The sequence below is a fragment of the Nicotiana sylvestris genome, chromosome 7 (assembly GCF_000393655.2).
Source record: "Nicotiana sylvestris chromosome 7, ASM39365v2, whole genome shotgun sequence".
Lineage (NCBI taxonomy): Eukaryota > Viridiplantae > Streptophyta > Magnoliopsida > Solanales > Solanaceae > Nicotiana > Nicotiana sylvestris.
The window spans coordinates 12338815-12347968 of record NC_091063.1 but is presented as its reverse complement, the minus strand read 5'-3'; the positions used below and the strand labels follow the sequence as shown (position 1 = coordinate 12347968).

Genomic DNA, 9154 nt, shown 5'->3' with positions numbered 1-9154 from the left:
GTATTAAAGAGAAGTCTTGAATACTTGTTGAGTCTTTCTTAGGTAGCATATGGATGTTGCCTCGTTAAAAACCTTGCCGGTAAAACCCTTCTTGGGATAAAAACCTGATCGAAGGAAAAGAGTGAAAAGTATGCTTTCAGAACCTAAGGCCTTCAAGTTGGAAAGTGCATCGGCTGTTTCGATCGGATACCTATACACAGGTTAGTGTAAAATGTAACTAAAAAGAAAAGATGATCATACCTTAGTGCTGACGGTGATTCGGGTCTCGATATGTTTCAATCATTTGTTATGAGGATGCGGTACGTTCCTTTACCTTGTTCGGTCGGGTGTAACCGAGAATATAGCTTATTATTGCTATTTTACCATTTGTTTATCCTTTGGCTTCCTCGATGTTGGAGGTATTGGCGTTGGTGCCACATCGTGTACCGCAAACATCTCTTTTGCTGCATGTTGTTCCCTATAGATGGTTTTTATGGCATCTTTTATCGGAAATTTCATCATTTGATAGAGGGTGGATGGTACTGCTCTCATGCAGTGTATCCATGGCCTTCCGAGCAATGCGTTATACCTCATGTCTCATTCAATAACATGGAATTTGGCATATTGGATAGTGTTGGCCACGTTGACCGGGAGGGTAATTTCCCCTTTTGTTGTTTCGCTCGCCATGTTAAACCCGTTGAGGACTCGAGAGGTGAGCACAATTTGGTCAAACATTCCAAGCTGCTCCACTACCCTCGACCTGATAATATTGGCCAAGCTACCTGGATTCACAAGAACACGTTTAATTTGAAATGTATTTACAAGAAAAGAGATTACCAATGCGTCGTTATGCGGCTAAGACAAGGTCTCGATGTCTTCGTCGCTGAAGGTGAGAGCGTCCTCGGGTATGTAACCTCGAGTCCGCTTTTCCCTAGTAATGGATATTTTTTTCTCCTGATCATGGGTTCTTGCTAATCATCGATGCCTCCTAAGATAATGTAGATGACATGTTGTGGCTCATCTGTCTTGTTCTTCTTGGTCGCCTCTCTTTCACGGAACTGATTCTTGGCTCGATCGCTAAGGAATTCTCGAAGGTGACCTTTGCTGAGTAGTCGGGGTACTTCTTCCCAGAGTTGTCAGCGGTCCTCGAGCCTGTAACCATGTGTTCTATGAAATTCACACACCAAGTTATGGTTCCTTCGCGAAGGATCCGATTGTACAAGCCTTGGCCACCTGGCCTCTCTGATTTTACTGATGGCAAATACGATGTCCAAAATGTCGACGCTAAAGTTGTATTCCGACAAGCGGGGTGCCTCCGTCAGCCCTGTGTGCCTATCTAACCCAGCTCTGTTAATGAGTCCCCGAGGATTCTAGCCTTGATCCATCCTTCGGTCATTGCAGGGTATGTTACGCCTCGAGACATTTCTTCTATCTTCAGTGTATGGTTGGTCTCTTTCTATTTTTTGCTTTGGCTCCTTTGCCGGAATCCTGCTAGGATATACCGAGTCCGAGGGGGCTCCTAGTTGATCGTCTTCGACCCTGATCTTTGATTGGTATCGGTTGTGGACGTCCGACCAAGTCATGGCGGGATATTCAACTAAGTTCTGCTTCAGCTGCTTCGAAGCTACCGAGCTTCGCTCGTTCAAACCTTGAGTGAAGGCCTGCACTGCCCAGTCATCAGAGACTGGTGGTAGTTCCATTCGTTCCATTTGAAAGCGAGATATGAACTCTCGCAACATCTCGTTCTCCCTTTGCATGATTTTCAAGACGTCAGATTTCCTTGTTGCTACCTTGATGGCACCAACATGTGCCTTTAAGAAGGAATCTACCAGCACGATGAACGAATCTATCATATTTGGAGCTAGGTTATGATACCACATCATTGCCCCTTTTAAAAGCGTCTCTCCGAACTTTTTCAGTAGGATGGATTCGATCTCGCCGTCCTTTAGGTCGTTGCCCTTTACTGCACAAGCGTAAGCAGTGACGTGCTCATTGGGGTCTGAGGTTCCGTTGTACTTCGGGAGGTCTAGCATTCTTAACTTCTTTGGAATGGGTTTTGGAGTCGCTTCATGTGGGAATAACTTTTGTACGAACTTCTTTGAATCCACACCCTTCAGGATCGGGGGTGCGCTGGGAATTTGGTCGACCTTGGAATTGTAGGTCTCTACATTCTTGTCATTGGCTTTTATCTTCTTCTTGCCCGACTCGATCCTCTTTGTGAGGTCCTCAAGCATCTTTATGATGGCGAGGTCGGTTGCCGACCTGTTGTTGCTTGATCTTTCTGGTACCTACTCGGCCTGGGGAGCCATTTCCGGTGCTACCATGCTGGGAGTTTTCGGGTGACTTTGCAGCTGAGCAATTGCCAGTTGTTGTGCCTGTAACATTTCAAAAATAACGTGAAGGCTAACCTCCCATTCTTCCCTAGCTGGGGTTTTCTAAGCCTCTTGTTGGTCTCCTTAGCGTATGCTCCTGTTAGTGTGCGAGCTTATATCAACGTGTTAGGCATCGCGTGAGACCCCATCCGCGGGGATTGACTCCGGCACGCCTTCAGGGTTTAGTTGTGGTGCACCAATACCTAGAACAACTAGACCATTCTCTTTATGGTCCTCATGACCGTTATTTTCATATGCATTCACTGAGTTAGACATTTTGACCCAAAGTCAAAGATTCTTGGACAAGAAAAAGCGCGAAAGATAACTTGTGTTATATAGTAAACCAGCAAGAAAATAATCACTATTATTCTTAGCCCCACGGTGGGCGCCAAACTGTTTACCTTGAAAATGATAATAACAATTAGATTTGATTTTGTGGTTCTAAAAATATGTGATCTATTTTTATGCTAGTTGTTAGGTAATAGATGCTAAGTGAAAGATTAGAAAGAATAAGACAATAGCTTGTAGAAAGTTTAATAATCAAACTGAATGGCTAGAAATCGGGGCCTCGAGCTTGTGTGCACGGGGCCTCGAGGTCAAGTCGGATGCCCGGCTAAGGGCAGTCGATAGAGGATTAACAGTTATGATAAATTCAATGGCGGCTCTTTTTGGCCAATAATGAACAATAAATGAATAACAATAAATAAAACACAACAAATGTAAGCAATAAATATAAGTAATTAGGTCAAGAGAATATGTTAACTTAGGAAATAGAGAAAATGTTCTTGTATATTCAATATTGAGTATCATGTCCCTTACAAAATGACAAAGATCCCCTTTATATATGAGGGGGAATCCCAACATAGTACAAACGCATATATTACAAAGATATGGGGCTGGTACAGTCATTTAATGCCATGATATGGGTTTGGACTAGCCTGATAGACTTTGTTAGCTCTAGTCACGTGCCTTGAAAACCTCACATCGATCAACCGTAGTCACTGATTTACACTGCCTTGAGGCAGATCGTTGAGAACCTCAGGGTCGAAACCCTGAGCTGAACTTCGAGCCTTCCGGAGGTTGTCTTTACGAGGCGCCTTAATGGTCATAAAACTAGACCACCGATTTTTACTGTATACATAAGTCAGGAGCTAGAGTTGGCTTGGGTCTCAAGGCTTTGTTTGAATTGTTCCTATTTTATTAAGCTTCAACTTTCTGTATTTTATATATTGGTAGCTTATGTTGTTTTCTCCTCCTCCAAATATAATATTGTTAGTCATAACTTTATGAGAATTTTCCAATTTGTACGTTATGACTTGTAATATAGAGATTATGTTATTAAGAATGCTCTATTCTGCTAATTTGATTTGTTGTCTAGTAGAAATTTTGCTTTATCAATAAAGATTTGTATATATACTTGAAAAATAAAGTATATGCGGTAGGCAAATTAATAACTATCGATTCTATCAAACATAGTGTGGTCCCAATACAAAAAAGGTAGAAAAATAAAATTTAAAAGCAAGCTTTAAAAAGTAAGTATCAAAACTTGTTAAAACTAAGATTCGAAATAGAAATTGAAGATTCCATGGCAAGGGCTAGAAGGGTTTAGAGAGAGAAATTGGGGCTTTTCTTATTACTGGCAAGAATAAAAATAAAATGAAAATCCCGTCTACAACACATATGGGCTTCTCTATATATACGACCCGTCTGGCCCAAACTCTAAACTACTACTTTGCTTAATAAATACAAAGTGGGCTTCGAGGCCAATACAAAGAATGAACAAAGAATGACTTAATACTGCTACTAATACTACTACTAAGATACTACTACTAACCAAAGATATTATGTAACACCATTTGCACTAATCTCAATACCCCCAGCAAGTTGGAGGGTGAGAGAACCCCCAACTTGTGAAGATGGACATGATGAACAGCCCCTGTCAAGGGCTTAGTAAACATATCAGCAAATTTAGTGGCACTAGAGGTATAAGACAACTGAATCATTTGACTTCCTGCTATTTGGACAGGCCCCCCAATCACGGTCATAGTAAACACTCAAAGAAAATCAGGATAATCATTCAGAAATATACCAAAATCAGAGGTTACCTTTAAGATATCTAAGCAGGTGCAGAGCTGCTTGCATGTGAGGAATGCAGGCCTACTGCATGAACTGACTTTAGTGTTGCACTGCAAAGGAGATGTCAGGCCTGGTGTGAGTGAGAAAATTCAGCTTTCCAATCAAACATCTGTAAATCTCAGGGTTAGGCAACACATCACCTTCAATGGGCCTTTGGTTTTTCATGCATCTCAAGAGGGTACACCACAGATGAGCAATTAAAAGAATGGAACTCCTTGAGAATATCATGAACGAACTTCTTTTGATGAAGTAAAACCCCATACTCAATATGCAGCACCTCAATCCCCAAGAAGTAATTGAGGTTGCCTAAATCTTTAATTTTAAATTGATCATGGAGGAAAGCTTTCACAGCAGATACTTCAGCTACATCAGTCCTAGTGATGATTATATCATCCACATACACCACCAAAATGACAAAAGACTCTCTAGAACCCCAAGTAAACAGAGAATAATCATTCAAGGATTGCACATAACCCCTAGAATACAAAGCATTTGACAACTTGGCATGCCATTGTCTAAAAGCTTGCCTTAGCCCATATAAGAATTTTTTGAGCTTACAAACTAGAAGAGCTGAAGTAGATAAAGAAGAAGAAGAGGAAGAAACAGACATCCCAGGTGGAAGTTTCATGAAGACCTCCTCATCCAAATAACCATGTAGAAAGGCATTGTTGATATCTAATTGAAATAATGATAATTTATTTTTAACTGCCACAACAATTAAAGTTTTAACAGTAGACATCTTTACAATACGTGAAAAAGTTTCATGAAAATATATCCCTTTAACCTGAGTATTCCCCCTAACCACAAGCCTAGCCTTGTATCTTTCTATGGTCTTATCAGCTTTGTATTTACCCTTATACACCCATTTACAACCAATACCTAAGGGTAGATGAACAATGTCCTAAGTGCCATTGGCTTCTAAGGCCTCAAAATCCTTTTCATGGCATCCTGCCGCTCAAGACTGGATGTTGGTTGTGAGTAAGTGTTAGGCTCAAAAATATTATGCTCATCAAAAGTAGAAACAAAGTGTAGTTAGCAAATTTAGGTCCTTGTGAAGGAAAGTGAGACATAGTTTTGGAGATAGGAAGGAGGGTTATGAGGTCTGGAAGACCTTTTAATCACAGGAATTGCTTCACTTGAAACAGGGGAAGAAGTGGACTCAGACGGAAATGAAGGAAAAGGAGAAGGCAAGTCAGCACTGGGAAAACATTTGGAGAGGAATCAGTAATAGATGGAGATGAATCAGGAGAAGCATGGTATGATGAAGTAGGCTCAGAATAATAAGACTGAGGAGAATCGCTAAAACAAGTAGAAAAAGTTATATTACACGTGGGATAGTGTTTTGATGTTGTTTGAATAAAAGGGAATATATGTTCATGAAAGATAACATCTTTGGAAACAAGATAAGTTTTGTGTTTCAAATCATCAATTTGTATCCTTTATTAGCAAAGGGATATCCTAAGAAGACACAAGGGGTAGCCCTTGGTTGAAGTTTGTCTCTATGAGGTTTTGGGATAGTAGAGTAGCATAGACACCTAAAGGCTCTAAGATTGGAGTAAACAGGAAGTTTGTTGTAGAGGATTTCATAGGGACTTTTGTCTTTTAACAAACTGGAAGGGAACCTATTTATCAAATAGGTGGCAGTGAGAATGCAGTCTCTCCAGAATCTAATGGGGAGTCCAAACTAAAGAGAAGGACCCTAGCAGTTTCTAAGAGATGCCTGTGCTTTTTTTCTACAACCCCATTCTGCTGTGGGGTGTGAGGACATGATGTTTGATGTATGATCCCTTTCTCAGAGAAGCATATAGAACTAATAGTGCTTGATCCCAATTCTAGAGCATTATCACTCCTAACAGTTTGAACCTTTAACTGGAAGTGTATTTCAATCATGGCTATGAAGGCTTTTAAGAGGTCAAATGTATTACTTTTGGCACCCAATAAGTGGGTCCAAGTGGATGTGGAGAAATCATCTACAATGGTTAAAAAATACTTTGACCCATTATAAGTGGGGGAATATAATGATAAGGACCCCAAGTATCAATGTATATTAACTGAAAAGGCTTTGTAGTTTGTATGTTACTATCAGGGAATGGCAGTATGGTTTGCCTTGCTAAGGGACAAACTGGGCAAGAAAATGACTGTTTGGGAAAAAAATGTAACGCAAGTGCAGGAATATGTTTCATTCTAGAAAATAGAATATGTCCAAGTATATAGTGCCAAACAACATCCATTTTATTAGAACTGTTCAAATTTGCATCAGCATATACATGTCTCTTATCAGAACCAGCACTAGTTACATTTGCACTAATATCAGAAGAAAAAACACATACATCATGCATAACAGGAGAAGAAATAGAAGAAGTGGGAATGACAGAGAAGTAGTAGATGTACCAGAAGCAACAGGAGGCAGAATGAGCTTGTAAAGATTATGATCTAGTTTACCAAGAACCAGAGGTATCTTAAGTGAAGGGGCTTGTATAGAACAGAGAGTTCTAGTAAACAGGATAATCCCATTGAATTGATCTAACAACTTATGTACGGAAATTAAATTGTATTGAAAAGAAGGAACATAGAGGATATGATGAATTGTGAAGTTACGAAAAAAGTCAAAGATCCTACAAGGTAAACTTTGACCTTATAACCATTAGGTAAGTATAAAAGACAAGGAATTGGTAAGGGCTGTAAGTTGAAAAGCAAATCTTTATGGGAGGTCATATGGTCAGAAGCTACAGAATCTATGATCCAAATAAAACTATCTACTTGAGAAAGCATACAAGATTTGAGCAAAACAGCAAAATTGGCAGAAGCCATGAGATTTGGAGTTCAGGATAAATCAGGGATGTGAGTATGTTGAAGCAGCATCATCATCGTGAATATTGATCCTTAGTGAGACCAGGCACCACTGAGTCAGAGACAACCTCAGAAGAAGTATCAAATTGAGACCTCCCACCAGGAACAACAGCAGTGGAAGAGGAACCATGCTCCAACTCAACATGAGAAATAGTTTTTCTTGAGGCAGTCCCCTTAGTAAACTTGAAGTTGGGAGGATACCCATGCAACTTATAGCATTTGTCAATGGTATGACCTGGTTTCTTACAATACTTACAGGTTGGAGGTTTGGAGGAATTAAAATTGACGCCGAAGGGTAGACTTGCTTGGATACACCAGCATTAAATGAAGTAGAGCTAGGAAGAAATTGAGGAGAAGTGGAAACTTGTCTCTGTTTTTCATCTGAGAGTAAGATGCTGTAAAGAGTGCTAACAGAGGGAAAGGATTTAATCATGAAAATGTTGCTGCTTGTCTGTATGTATGAATCATTTAAACCAATCAGAAATTGGTAGACTTTTTGGACATCTTCATCCTTCTGATAATCAGACTTAGCACCACAATTACAACAGGTCCCGACTCTGGTGACTCATAAGGCAGCAATCTCATCCCAGAGTTGCTTGATTTTATTGAAGTAGGATGCAATGTCAAGAGACCCTTGTGAGATATGGGCTAACCCTTTTTTGAGTTCAAAAATTCAGGCAGCATCAGCCTGACCATATCTCTCTTCCAACTCCCCCCAAATGTCCTTGGCAAGCTCAGAATACTCAACACTACGAGCTATGTCCTTAGACAAGGAGTTGATTAACCACGAAACCACTAGATCATTGCATCTCTGCCACTATATCGCTAGGGGAGAAGTATCAGAGGGTTTAACAGAGACTCTATTGACAAAGTCAAGTTTGTTTCTGACAGAGAGGGCCATGAAAATAGTGCGTCTCCAACTCCCATAACCAGTGCAATCAAATGGCACCGAAACTAAAGAAGTTCCTAGTACATCAGAAGGATGGACATACAGAGGATGACAAGGATGTGTATAGTCATCCTCATGGAAAGCAGAACGAGAAGATGCAGGTTTAGAAGTAGACAGGATATGGGTAGGTGAATTTTCGTCTGGCATTTTCTCAAAATATGAGGAAAGGAATATCAATAGATACTATTCATGCAATCTACAGGTAAGGAAAGTTACCAATTTTCCTCGCGAAATGAAAGGAACAACAGCCTTGTTTATTAAATAAAACATGATAAGCCGTTGATGAAATCACGACCAACAAATCCTAGCTTTGGCTTGAATTTGATGAGAACCAAAATTAGGTGAAGAAACCCAGTGCTTTCGATAAGATAAAGTAAAATGTGAGAAGAATCAGCAGCAAAATGCAAAATTTGACGAAAAATCTGGAAAATTCCGTCAAAATTAGTCAACCACAGCGAAGAGAATCGAGAACGAAAACTCCAACGAAAAACCTCGATGGTAAGATCGGACAAGTGGAAATCACGAGCTCTAACTGGATCTTAGCTCTAATACCATGTTAAAATTAAGATTCGAAATAGAAATTGAAAATTCCACGGTTAGGGCTAGAAGGGTTTAGAGAGGGATATTAAGGCTTTTCTCATTACTGGCAAGAATGAAAATGAAAATGAAAATTTCGTCTACAACACATGTGGGCTTCTCTATATATACGACCCATGTGGCCCACACTCTAAACTACTATTCTACTGAATAAATACAAAGTGGGCCTCGAGGCCCAATACAAAAAATGAACAAAGAATGAATTAATACTGCTACTAATACTATTACTAACCAAAGGTGTTATGTAACACCATTTGTACTAATCGTAACA

At 39.9% G+C, this 9154-nt stretch overlaps 1 long non-coding RNA gene across 1 annotated transcript; it reads right to left on the bottom strand.

Annotated features, from left to right (window-relative positions):
* Positions 1-3955: 3955 nt before the first annotated feature.
* Positions 3956-8945, bottom strand: LOC104227393 (uncharacterized). Its single transcript, XR_011400915.1, has 2 exons — positions 4628-8945; positions 3956-4537 (listed from the first exon to the last, which is right to left on the bottom strand). It is a non-coding gene; the product is annotated as an uncharacterized lncRNA (long non-coding RNA).
* Positions 8946-9154: the final 209 nt, after the last annotated feature.